Here is a 14,520-nt window from a genome sequence, read left to right on the forward strand (position 1 = left end):
TTTTCCACCATCACGTCGAAACGGCTGGATAGATCTCAACCAAACTTCATATTTAGAGTATACTCATCCCGGGGAAGGTTTCGATATACATATCATTTTAAAATCTTTGAATACACGGGGGTTTATAGGAAAACCAGAATAGTTTTTCCACGATCAAGTCGAAACGGCTGGATAGATCTCAACCAAACTTCATATTTAGAGTATACTCATCCCGGGGAAGGTTTTGATATGCATATCATTTTAAAATCTTTGAACAGACGGGGGGTTTATAGGAAAACTAGAATGGTTTTTCCACAATCACGTCGAAACGGCTGAATAGATCTCAACCAAACTTCATATTTAGAGTATACTCATACCGGGGAAGGTTTCGATATGCATATCATTTTAAAATCTTTGAATACACGGGGGGTTTATAGGAAAACCAGAATGGTTTTTCCACCATCACGTCGAAACGGCTGGATAGATCTCAACCAAACTTCATATTTAGAGTATACTCATCCCGGGGAAGGTTTCGATATACATATCATTTTAAAATCTTTGAATACACGGGGGTTTACAGGAAAACCAGAATGGTTTTCCACCATCACGTCGAAACGACTGGATAGATCTCAACCAAACTTCACATTTAGAGTATACTCATCCCGGGGAAGGTTTTGATATGCATATCATTTTAAAATCTTTGAACAGACGGGGGTTTATAGGAAAACCAGAATGGTTTTTCCACAATCACGTCGAAACGGTTGAATAGATCTCAACCAAACTTCATATTTAGAGTATACTCATACCGGGGAAGGTTACAATATGCATATCGTTTTAAAATCCTTGAATAGACGGGAGGTTTATAGGAAAGCCAGAATGGTTTTCCCCCATTTTCTCTTATACTATTGATTTTCTGTAAACTTCGTTTAAGGTACGTGAAACGTCTCTTCATTATAAACAACTTTCGTTATGTTCACAATTTACCTTACTCTTCACATGACGGAGAAATTTACAATTTTCCGCTGGTATCATGCTCTGCATTGAGTGACCGACAGACCGACAACGAACCTACAGGATACCATGGCAACGTCTCTGACTGCATGCCGGCAGGGAAGTAACGTATTGCCATTTTCCTCATCATGCTTTTAAATTCGTGGTTGTTCCTTGGGTAGAAGGCAAGAGAGGCGTCAATCGGCCTATCTGCGGGATATTGGCGGAATATCGTTGGATATTATAACCGCCCTCGAATAGATTAAGTAATAACACCATTAGTCATCTTCTTATTATTTGTTTACCTAGGAATCACTGGACCTAAGCTGCCTCTGTGGATCCGTGGTAGAGTGTCGGCCTCCGGATCCCAAGATAGCGGGTTCAAACCCGGCAGAGGTAGTCAGATTTTTGAAGGGCGGAAAAAAGTCCATTCGACACTCCATGTCGTACGATGTCGGCATGTAAAAGATCTCTGGTGATACATTTGGTATTTACCCGACAAAATTAATTAAATCTCAGCCATAGACGCCCAAGAGAGATCCGGTTTACTCTAGGTCCGCTAGATGGCAGACAGAGTAAGCCGGAACGTCGAAATTGACGAGCAGACAGCCAGATGGCGTCAAATCGAAATGTCTGCAAACGGTAGCTGAGGCCATACGATTATTATTATTATTATTATTATTACTGGACCTAAATTTCTCCTCTGTTACCGCTTTATTATATCCATAACTCACACTAGCATAATTTATTGAGGGGCATTTGATTTTCCAATACATTAACTTGGCATTTACATATTTGTCATTATCCGACTGTCCTCAGTTATAATCCATCTTCTATTAGTTTCAACTTTCTTAACTGTATTATTTTCTTCCTTAATTACGCCGTATGTACGCGAGTGCTACAAACTACTGGATGTATTTCCACCAAGACTCATATTTAGAATACACCTGTCCATGATAGGTTTTAGGGCAAATATTGTTTCTAAATCCCTGAACTGAGTGGGGGTTTATACGAAACCGAAACAGTGATTTTGCACTTCCACAAAGTATACACAACCAACGTTAATTTAAATCTACCTGCCTTGGTAGAAATTAATTTCTAAACCTTTTTTCTCATGTGCATCATTTCGATACGAGGACTAATAAGGGAGACATCATTAACGGACCGTTTTTCTGTACAAGTCCCATCGGACTTAACTCACGAGCGGGTGCGTGTAAAGCGTATTCCTTACAACTTGAAAACTACTGAAGACATTCGAACCAAAATTTATATTTAGCATCCACCTGTCCAAAGGTAGGTTTTAAACGTAAATAATATTTCATGTTCCGGAATGGACTGGCGGTTTATAGGCAACCGATATGGTGATTTTAATCTTCCACAATGTATACAGAACAAGACCAACCTGAATGGAATTCGACCAAACGTGATGGAATTCCACCTCTAAAACTTTTTCTTCATGTGCATTTTTTCGTCAGGAGGATTAATAAGGGAGATATCATGAATGGTCAGTTTTGCAGGTTAAGTCCAGCGGACATAGCCCAAAAGGTGTTTTACATGGAGCAGATTCCTTATCTATATAAATCAAATCGTAACGACTGTGTGCCTCTACACTGACTATTTTGGCGAAATTTTCGTACAGCTTTCCGTTTAAGGGGTAATAATGACCATCTCCATAATTTTTGGTTTAGTTTCCTGAAAGTCCTAATTTTTACCCGCCTCGCCCAAAATCCAGATTGCGGCATAATCTGCCAGAAGAAAAAGAAGATAATTGAAATTTGACAAAATTATACGTTTTAGCCTGTAACGAACGGAAAACATCCTAGATCATTAAATTTTTCACTTTTTATCCGCGAAGAATATAGAAATATGCAGGCAATTTTAATGATGGCGCAGACCTTCGGAAATTCCTATCACATAACGGTTTGCACAATATTCGTTCAATTTGGAATGATCTACAACCTTGGTCTTATGACTTTTTGCCGTATCTGTATCCCTTTTACGTTTGATTTTTCTCTATTAATCGATGTTAAGTCAATTTGGAATTTTCACATGCATAATTCATACTTTCAGTTACTTATATAAAATACAGAATCATCAAACTCTTCACGAAAATTGGCCCACCCAGTAGCCATATGTGAGCCGAATGCTATGTATGTAGCTGTCACATATTTATCCGAAAAGTAATGTAATGTGAGATAATCTTACAAAAACTTTACCCTGTTCCACGTTTCTAACTCAATCTTACCCAAGAATAGATGACATATCATAGGACCAGGCATTTAGGCCACTAAATCCGGCGTGTCTTATGGTATAATCCTTTGTCGATATGACGTACGTTTAGTAGCAGTTAATCTGTAAATGAAGGTCTTCAATATTTTTAATACGCATATACTTTCGTATGTCGATCTATATATATTCACTGATGTCGATTTGTAGCGATCGAGAAAGGGTGGGTCTGGTATTGTAATCAGTACTCCCCACACCGACTTTGACTGGCAGTAGGAAAGGGTTCCTTCTCCAACTCCTGTGTAACTGTCATTAGTAAGGAAGGCCTGCAATTGTAATGAATAGTTCACTTCTCGATTTGACTCGCAGAAGGCAAGTGAGCATGCAGTTTTGTTTAAAACTCCCCTACCCGATTGTGTTTGGCATTAGGCAACGGTGTCCGCCATTATAAAGAAATGTCCTCATCTAAAATGTGACTGGCATTAGGCATAGTGGCCTGCTATTTTGATGGAAACTCACCAAATTGGTGTGACTGGCAGTAAGCTGGCTAGAAGTAGGAAAATGGGCCTGGCATTATAATGATAACTGCACAACTCAATTTCGAGTGATAGTAGGGTAATTGCCGGCTATTATAATAAAAACTCCTCAACTGTAATCTGTCTGGAAGTAGGAAAGGGGGGCTGCCATTTTAACGAAAACTCCACAAATCGATTCTGTCCGCGTAGTAGGCAATGGGGCCTGCAATTATAATGTAAACTTCCCAACTCGACTGTGACTGCCAGTAGGCAAGTGAGCCTGCCGTTATATCACAAATCCATAATAAACACTTTACATTGGAAACAACGTACGGGGAACTCCCCATGCTCTTTCTCGGATAACGCTAAGAGACATGCAATTTTAAAACAATCTTATTTACTGCATGTACACTATTTACTTCGATATTCGAATACAATGTAGAATACCGTAGCGAAGCACGGGTACATTCGCTAGTAATCTTCTATATAAATAAAATTGTAGGGGGTCCGCTGTCTGTAATTTCTTCTGTTTTGCCAATTTTTCAGATATTTATCCGTTTTAGGTCAACTCAAGACCGAATCGGTGGTTTTTACGTTTCGTGTCTGTTTGTTTGTCTGTTTGTCTGTTTGTCTGTTCCAACATCACGTCGAAACGGCTGGATAGATTTCAACCAAACTTTATATTTAGAGTATACTCATCCCGGGGAAGGTTTCGATATGCATATCATTTTAAAATCTTTGAATAGACGGGGGGTTCATAGGAAAACCAGAATGTTTTTTCCACCATCACGTCGAAACGGCTGGATAGATCTCAACCAAACTTCATATTTAGAGTATACTCACCCGGGGAAGGTTTTGATATGCATATCATTTTAAAATCTTTGAATATACGGGGGGTTTATAGGAAAACCAGAATGGTTTTTCCACCATCACGTCGAAACGGCTGGATAGATCTCAACCAAACTTCATATTTAGAGTATACTCATCCCGGGGAAGGTTTCGATATGCATATCATTTTAAAATCTTTGAAAAGACGGGGCGTTTATAGGGAAACCAGAATGGTTTTCCTCCATTTTCTCTTATACTATTGATTTTCTGTAAACTTCGTTTACCGTACGGGAAACGTCTCTTCATTATAAACAACTTTCGTTATATTCATAATTTACCTTACTCTTCACATGACGGAGAAATTTACAATTTTCCGCTGGTATCATGCTCTGCATTGAGTGACAGACAGACCGACAACGAACCTACAGGTTACCATGGCAAAGTTTCTGACTGCATGCCGGCAGGGAAGTAACGTATTGCCATTTTTCTCATCATGCTTTTAAATTCGTGGTTGTTCCTTCGGTAGAAGACAAGAGAGGCGTCAATCGGCCTACCTGCGGGATATTGGCGGAATATCGTTGGTTGTTATAACCGCCCTCGAATAGATTAAGTAATAACACCATTAGTCATCTTCTTCTTATTTGTTTACCTAGGAATCACTGAACCTAAATTTCTCCTCTGTTACCGCTTTATTATATCCATAACTCACACTAGCATAATTTATTGAGGGGCATTTGATTTTCCAATACATTCACTTTCCATTTACATATTTGTCGTTATCCGGCTGTCCTCAGTTATAATTCATTTTCTATTAGTTTCAACTTACTTAACTGTATTATTTTCTTCCTTAATTACGCCGTATGTACGCAAGTGCTAGAAACTACTGGATGTATTTCCACCAAGATTCGTATTTAGAATACAAATATCCTTGATAGGCTTTAGGGCAAATGTTGTTTCTAAATCCCTGAACTGACTGGGGGTTTATACGACACCGAAACAGTGATTTTGCACTTCCACAAAATATACACAACCAAACTTAATGGAAATCTACCTACCTTGGTAGAAATTAATTTCTAAACCTTTTTTCTCATGTGCATCATTTCGATACGAGGATTAATAAGGGAGATATCATTAACGGACCGTTTTTCTGTACAAGTCCCATCGGACTTAACTCACGAGCGGGTGCGTGTAAAGCGTATTCCTTACAACTTGAAAACTACTGAAGACATTCGAACCAAAATTTATATTTAGCATCCACCTGTCCAAAGGTATGTTTTAAATGTAAATATCATTTCATGTTCCGGAATGGACTGGCGGTTTATAGTGAACCGAAATGGTGATTTTACTCTTCCACAATATATACAGAACAAGACCAACCTGACTGGAAATCGACCAAACGTGATGGAATTCCACTTCTAAACCTTTTTTTCATGTGCATTTTTTCGTCAGGAGGATTAATAAGGGAGATACTATGAATGGTCAGTTTTGCAGGTTAAGTCCTGCGGACATAGCCACAAAGGTGTTTTACATGGAGCAGATTCATTATTTATATAAATCAAATCGTAACGACTGTGTGCCACTACACTGACTATTTTGGCGAAATTTTCGTACAGCTTTCCGTTTAAGGGGTAATAATGACCATCTCCATAATTTTTGGTTTAGTTTCCTGAAAGTCCTAATTTTTACCCGCCTCGCCCAAAATCCAGATTGCGGCATAATCTGCCAGAAGAAAAAGAAGATAATTGAAATTTGACAAAATTATACGTTTTAGCATGTAACGAACGGAAAACATCCTAGATCATTAAATTTTTCACTTTTTATAACCGAAGAACATCGAAATATGCAGGCAATTTTAATGATGGTGCAGACCTTCGGAAATTCCTATCACATAACGGATTGCACTATCTCCGTTCAATTTGGAATGCTTTACAACCTTGGTCTTATGACTTTCTGCCGTATCTGTATCCCTTTTACGTTTGATTTTTCTCTGTCAATCGATGTTAAGTCAATTTGGAATTTTCACATGCATAATTCATACTTTCGATTACTTATATGAAATACAGAATCATCAAACTCTTCAAGAAAATTGGCCCACCGAGTAGCCATATGGGAGCCAAATGATGTGTATGTAGCTGTCACATAATTATCCGAAAAGTAATGTAATGTGAGATAATCTTACAAAACCTTTACCCTGTTCCACGTTTCTAACTCAATCTGACCCAGGAATAGATGTTATATCATAGGACCAGCCATTTAGGCCACTAAATCCGGCGTGTCTTATGGTATAATCCTTTGTCGATATGACGTACGTTTAGTAGCAGTTAATCTGTAAATGAAGGCCTTCAATATTGCAAACACGCATATACTTTCGTATGTCGATCTATATGTATTCACTGATGTCGACTTTTAGCGATCGAGAAAGGGTGGGTCTGCTATTGTAATCAGTACTCCCCACACCGACTTTGACTGGCAGTAGGAAAGGGTTCCTTCTCCAACTCCTGTGTAACTGTCATTAGTAAGGAAGGCCTACAATTGTAATGAATAGTTCCCTTCTCGATTTGACTTGCAGAAGGCAAGTGAGCATGCAGTCTTGTTTAAAACTCCCCTACCCGATTGTGATTGGCAGTAGGCAAGGGTGCCCGCCATTATAAAGAAATGTCCTCATCTAAAATGTGACTGGCATTAGGCATAGTGGCCTGCTATTTTGATGGAAACTCACCAACTTGGTGTGACTGGCAGTAAGCTGGCTGGCAGTAGGAAAATGGGCCTGGCATTATAATGATAACTGCACAACTCAATTTCGAGTGATAGTATTATAATTTCCTGCCATTATAATAGAAACCTCTCAACTGTAATCTGTCTGGAAGTAGGAAAGGGGGGCTGCCATTTTAACGAAAACTCCCCAAATCGATTTTGTCTGCGTAGTAGGCAATGGGGCCTGCAATTATAATGTAAACTTCCCAACTCGATTGTGACTGGCAGTAGGCAAGTGAGCCTGCCGTTATATCACAAATCCATAATAAACACTTTACATTGGAAACAACGTACGGGGACCTCCCCATGCTCTTTCTCGGATAACGCTAAGAGACATGCAATTTTAAAATAATCTTATTTACTGCATGTACACTATTTACTTCGATATTCGAATACAATGTAGAATACCGTAGCGAAGCACGGGTACATTCGCTAGTAATCTATATAAATAAAATTGTAGGGGGTCCGCTGTCTGTAATTTCTCTTGTTTTGCCAATTTTTCAGATATTTATCCGTTTTAGGTCAACTCAAGACCGAATCGGTGGTTTTTACGTTTCGTGTCTGTTTGTTTGTCTGTCTGTTTGTCTGTTCCAACATCACGTTGAAACGGCTGGATAGATCTCGACCAAACTTCATATTTAGAGTATACTCATCCCGGGGAAGGTTTTGATATGCATATCATTTTAAAATCTTTGAATATACGGGGGATTTATAGGAAAAGCGGAGTGGTTTTTCCACCATCACGTCGAAACGGCTGGATAGATCTCAACCAAACTTCATATTTAGAGTATACTTATCCCAGGAAAGGTTTCGATATGCATATCGTTTAAAAATCCTTGAATAGACGGGGGGTTTATAGGAAAACCAGAATGGTCTTTCTCCATTTTCTCTTATACTATAGATTTTCTGTAAACTTCGTTTACCGTACGGGAAACGTCTCTTCATTATAAACAACTTTCGTTATGTTCATAATTTACCTTACTCTTCACATGACGGAGAAATTTACAATTTTCCGCTGGTATCATGCTCTGCATTGAGTGACAGACAGACCGACAACGAACCTACAGGTTACCATGGCAATGTTTCTGACTGCATGCCAGCAGGGAAGTAACGTATTGCCATTTTTCTCATCATGCTTTTAAATTCGTGGTTGTTTCTTGGGTAGAAGACAAGAGAGGCGTCAATCGGCCTACCTGCGGGATATTGACGGAATATCGTTGGTTGTTATAACCGCCCTCGAATAGATTAAGTAATAACACCATTAGTCATATTCTTCTTATTTGTCACCTAGGAATCACTGGACCTAAATTTCTCCTCTGTTACCGCTTTATTATATCCATAACTCACACTAGAATAATTTATTGAGGGGCATTTGATTTTCCAATACATTCACTTGGCTTTTAAATATTTGTCGTTATCCGGCTGTCCTCAGTTATAATCCATTTTCTATTAGTTTAAACTTTTTTAACTGTATTATTTTCTTTCTTAATTACGCCGTATGTACGCGAGTGCTAGAAACTACTGGATGTATTTCCACCAAGATTCGTATTTAGAATACGCCTGTCCTTGACAGGTTTTAGGGCAAATATTGTTTCTAAATCCCTGAACTGACTGGGGGTTTATACGAAACAGAAACAGGATTTTGCACTTCCACAAAATGTACACAACCGACGTTAATTTAAACCTACCTGCCTTGGTAGAAATTAATTTCTAAACCTTTTTTCTCAAGTGCATCATTTCGATACGAGGATTAATAAGGGAGATATCATTAACGGACCGTTTTTCTGTACAAGTCCCATCGGACTTAACTCACGAGCGGGTGCGTGTAAAGCGTATTCCTTACAACTTGAAAACTACTGAAGACATTCGAACCAAAATTTATATTTAGCATCCACCTGTCCAAAGGTAGGTTTTAAACGTAAATAACATTTCATGTTCCGGAATGGACTGGCGGTTTACAGGGAACCGAAATGGTGATTTTACTCTTCCACAATATATACAGAACAAGACCAACCTGACTGGAAATCGACCAAACGTGATGGAATTCCACCTCTAAACCTTTTCTTCATGTCCATTTTTTCGTCAGGAGGATTAATAAGGGAGATACCATGAATGGTCAGTTTTGCAGGTTAAGTCCAGCGGACATAGCCACAAAGGTGTTTGCATGGAGCAGATTCCTTATTTATATAAATCAAATCGTAACGACTGTGTGCCACTACACTGACTAATTTGGCGAAATTTTCGTACAGCTTTCCGTTTAAGGGGTAATAATGACCATCTGCACAATTTTTGGTTTAGTTTCCTGAAAGTCCTAATTTTTAACCGCCACGCCCCAAATCCAGATTATGGCATAATCTGCCAGAAGAAAAAAAGAAGATAATTGAAATTTGACAAAATTATACGTTTTAGCCTGTAACGAACGGAAAACATCCTAGATTATTACATTTTTCACTTTTTATCCCCGAAGAATATCGAAATGTGCAGGCAATTTTAATGATGGTGCTCACCTTCGGAAATTCCTATCACATAACAGATTGCACAATATTCGTTCAATTTGGAATGATCTACAACCTTGGTCTTATGACTTTTTGCCGTATCTGTATCCCTTTTACGCTTGATATTTCTCTATTAATCGATGTTAAGTCAGTTTGGAATTTCACAAGCATAATTCATACTTTCGATTACTTATATGGAATACTGAATCATCAAACTCTTCACGAAAATTGGCCCACCCAGTAGCCATATGTGAGCCAAATGCTATGTATGTAGCTGTCACATAATTATCCGAAAAGTAATGTAATGTGAGATACTCTTACAAAAACGTTACCCTGTTCCACGTTTCTAACTCAATCTGACCCTAGAATAGATGACATATCATAGGACCAGCCATTTAGGGCATTAAATACGGCGTGTCTTATAGTATAATTCTTTGTCGATATGACGTACGTTTAGTAGCAGTTAATCTGTAAATGAAGGTCTTCAATATTGTAAACACGCATATACTTTCGTATGTCGATCTATATATTTTCTCTGATGTCGATTTGTAGCGATCGAGAAAGGGTGGGTCTGCTAATGTAATCAGTACTCCCCACACCGACTTTGACTGGCTGTATGAAAGGTCCCTTCTCCAACTCCTGTGTAACTGTCATTAGTAAGGAAGGCCTACAATTGTAATGAATAGTTCGCTTCTCGATTTGACTTGCAGAAGGCAAGTGAGCATGCAGTTTTGTGTAAAACTTCCCTACCTGATTGTGTTTGGCAGAAGGCAAGGGTGCCCGCCATTATAAACAAATGTCCTCATCTAAAATGTGACTGGCATTAGGCATAGTGGCCTGCTATTTTGATGGAAACTCACCAACTTGGTGTGACTGGCAGTAAGCTGGCTGGCAGTAGGAAAATCGGCCTGACATTATAATGATAACGGCACAACTCAATTTTGAATGGTGGTAGGGAATTTGTCTGCCATTATAATAAAATCTCCTCGACTGTAATCTGTTTGGGAGTAGGAAATGGGGCCTGCCATTGTAACGAACACTCCCAACTTGATTGTGACCGCGCAGTAGGCAATGGGGCCTCCAATTATAATGCAAACTTCCCAATTCGATTGTGAATGGCAGTAGGCAAGTGAGCCTGCCGTTATGTCACAAATCCGTAACAAACACTTTACATTGGAAACAACGTATGGAGACATCCCCATGCTCTTTCTCGGATAACGCTAAGAGACATGCAATTTTAAAACCATCGTATTTACTGCATGTACACTGTTTACTTCGATATTCGAATACAATGTTGAACACCGTAGCGAAGCACGGGTACATTTGCTAGTATCTATATAAATAAAACTGTAGGGGGTCCGCTGTCTGTAATTTCTTATGTTTTGCCATTTTTTCAGATATTTATCCGTTTTAGGTCAACTCAAGACCGAATCGGTGGTTTTTACGTTTCGTGTCTGTTTGTTTGTCTGTTTGTCTGTTTGTTTGTCTATTTGTCTGTTCCACCATCACGTCGAAACGGCTGGATAGATCTCAACCAAACTTCATAATTATAGTATACTCATCCCGGGGAAGGTTTCGATATGCATATCATTTTAAAATCTTTGAATACACGGGGGGTTTATAGGAAAACCAGAATGGTTTTTCCACCATCACGTCGAAACGGCTGGATAGATCTCAACCAAACTTCATATTTAGAGTATACTCATCCCGGGGAAGGTTTCGATATACATATCATTTTAAAATCTTTGAATACACGGGGGTTTATAGGAAAAGCAGAATGGTTTTTCCACCATCACGTCGAAACGGCTGGATAGATCTCAACCAAACTTCATATTTAGAGTATACTCCTCCCGGGGAAGGTTTTGATATGCATATCATTTTAAAATCTTTGAAAACACGGGGGGTTTATAGGAAAACCAGAATGGTTTCTCCACAATCACGTCAAAACGGCTGAATAGATCTCAACCAAACTTCATATTTAGAGTATAATCATACCGGAAAAGGTTTCAATATGCATATCATTTTAAAATCCTTGAATAGACGGGGGGTTTATAGGAAAGCCAGAATGGTTTTCCCCCATTTTCTCTTATACTATTGATTTTCTGTAAACTTCGTTTACCGTACGTGAAACGTCTCTTCATTATAAACAACTTTCGTTATGTTGACAATTTACCTTACTCTTCACATGACGGAGAAATTTACAATTTTCCGCTGGTATCATGCTCTGCATTGAGTGACCGACAGACCGACAACGAACCTACAGGTTACCATGGCAACATCTCTGACTGCATGCCGGCAGGGAAGTAACGTATTGCCATTTTCCTCATCATGCTTTTAAATTCGTGGTTGTTCCTTGGGTAGAAGGCAAGAGAGGCGTCAATCGGCCTATTTGCGGGATATTGGCAGAATATCGTTGGATATTATAACCGCCCTCGAATAGATTAAGTAATAACACCATTAGTCATCTTCTTATTATTTGTTTACCTAGGAATCACTGGACCTAAATTTCTCCTCTGTTACCGCTTTATTATATCCATAACTCACACTAGCATAATTTATTGAGGGGCATTTGATTTTCCAACACATTAACTTGGCATTTACATATTTGTCGTTATCCGACTGTCCTCAGTTATAATCCTTTTTCTATTACTTTCAACTTTCTTAACTGTATTATTTTCTTCCTTAATTACGCCGTATGTACGCGAGTGCTCAAACTACTGGATGTATTTCCACCAAGACTCATATTTAGAATACACCTGTCCTTGATAGGTTTTAGGGCAAATATTGTTTCTAAATCCCTGAACTGAGTGGGGGTTTATACGAAACCGAAACAGTGATTTTGCACTTCCACAAAATATACACAAACAACGTTAATTTAAATCTACCTGCCTTGGTAGAAATTAAATTTTAACCCTTTTTCTCATGTGCATCATTTCGATACGAGGACTAATAAGGGAGACATCACTAACGGACCGTTTTTCTGTACAAGTCCCATCGGACTTAACTCACGAGCGGGTGCGTGTAAAGCGTATTCCTTACAAACTGAAAACTACTGAAGACATTCGAACCAAAATTTATATTTAGCATCACCTGTCCAAAGGTAGGTTTTAAACGTAAATAATATTTCATGTTCCGGAATGGACTGGCGGTTTATAGGGAACCGATATGGTGATTTTACTCTTCCACAATGTATACAGAACAAGACCAACCTGACTGGAAATCGACCAAACATGATGGAATTCCACCTCTAAAAGTTTTTCTTCATGTGCATTTTTTCGTAAGGAGGATTAATAAGGGAGATATCATGAATGGTCAGTTTTGCAGGTTAAGTCCAGCGGACATAGCCCAAAAGGTGTTTTACATGGAGCAGATTCCTTATCTATATAAATCAAATCGTAACGACTGTGTGCCTCTACACTGACTATTTTGGCGAAATTTTCGTACAGCTTTCCGTTTAAGGGGTAATAATGACCATCTCCATAATTTTTGGTTTAGTCCCCTGAAAGTCCTCATTTTTACCCGCCTCATCCAGAATCCAGATTGCGGCATAATCTGCCAGAAGAAAAAGAAGATAATTGAAATTTGACAAAATTATACGTTTTAGCCTGTAACGAACGGAAAACATCCTAGATCATTAAATTTTTCACTTTTTATCCGCGAAGAATATAGAAATATGCAGACAATTTTAATGATGGTGCAGACCTTCGGAAATTCCTATCACATAACGGATTGCACAATATTCGTTCAATTTGGAATGATCTACAACCTTGGTCTTATGACTTTTTGCCGTATCTGTATCCCTTTTACGTTTGATTTTTCTCTATTAATCGATGTTAAGTCAATTTGGAATTTTCACATGCATAATTCATACTTTCAGTTACTTATATGAAATACAGAATCATCAAACTCTTCCCGAAAATTCGCCCACCCAGTAGCCATATGTGAGCCGAATGCTATGTATGTAGCTGTCACATAATTATCCGAAAAGTAATGTAATGTGAGATAATCTTACAAAAACTTTACACTGTTCCACGTTTCTAACTCAATCTTACCCAAGAATAGATGACATATCATAGGACCAGGCATTTAGAACACTAAATCCGGTGTGTCTTATGGTATAATCCTTTGTCGATATGACGTACGTTTAGTAGCAGTTAATCTGTAAATGAAGGTCTTCAATATTTTTAACACGCATATACTTTCGTATGTCGATCTATATATATTCACTGATGTCGATTTGTAGCGATCGAGAAAGGGTGGGTCTGCTATTGTAATCAGTACTCCCAACACCGACTTTGACTCGCAGTAGGAAAGGGTTCCTTCTCCGACTCCTGTGTAACTGTCATTAGTAAGGAAGGCCTACAATTGTAATGAATAGTTCACTTCTCGATTTGACTTGCAGAAGGCAAGTGAGCATGCAGCTTTGTTTGAAACTCCCCTACCCGATTGTGTTTGGCAGTAGGCAAGGGTGCCCGCCATTATAAAGAAATATCCTCATCTAAAATGTGACCGGCATTAGGCATAGTGGCCTGCTATTTTGATGGAAACTCACCAACTTGGTGTGACTGGCAGTAAGCTGGCTGGAAGTAGGAAAATGGGCCTGGCATTATAATGATAACTGCTCAACTCAATTTATAGTGATAGTAGGGTAATTGCCTGCCATTATAATAGAAACTCCTCAACTGTAATCTGTCTGGAAGTAGGAAAGGGGGGCTGCCATTTTAACGAAAACT

This window comes from Anabrus simplex, chromosome 3 (genome assembly GCF_040414725.1).
Source record: "Anabrus simplex isolate iqAnaSimp1 chromosome 3, ASM4041472v1, whole genome shotgun sequence".
NCBI lineage: Eukaryota > Metazoa > Arthropoda > Insecta > Orthoptera > Tettigoniidae > Anabrus > Anabrus simplex.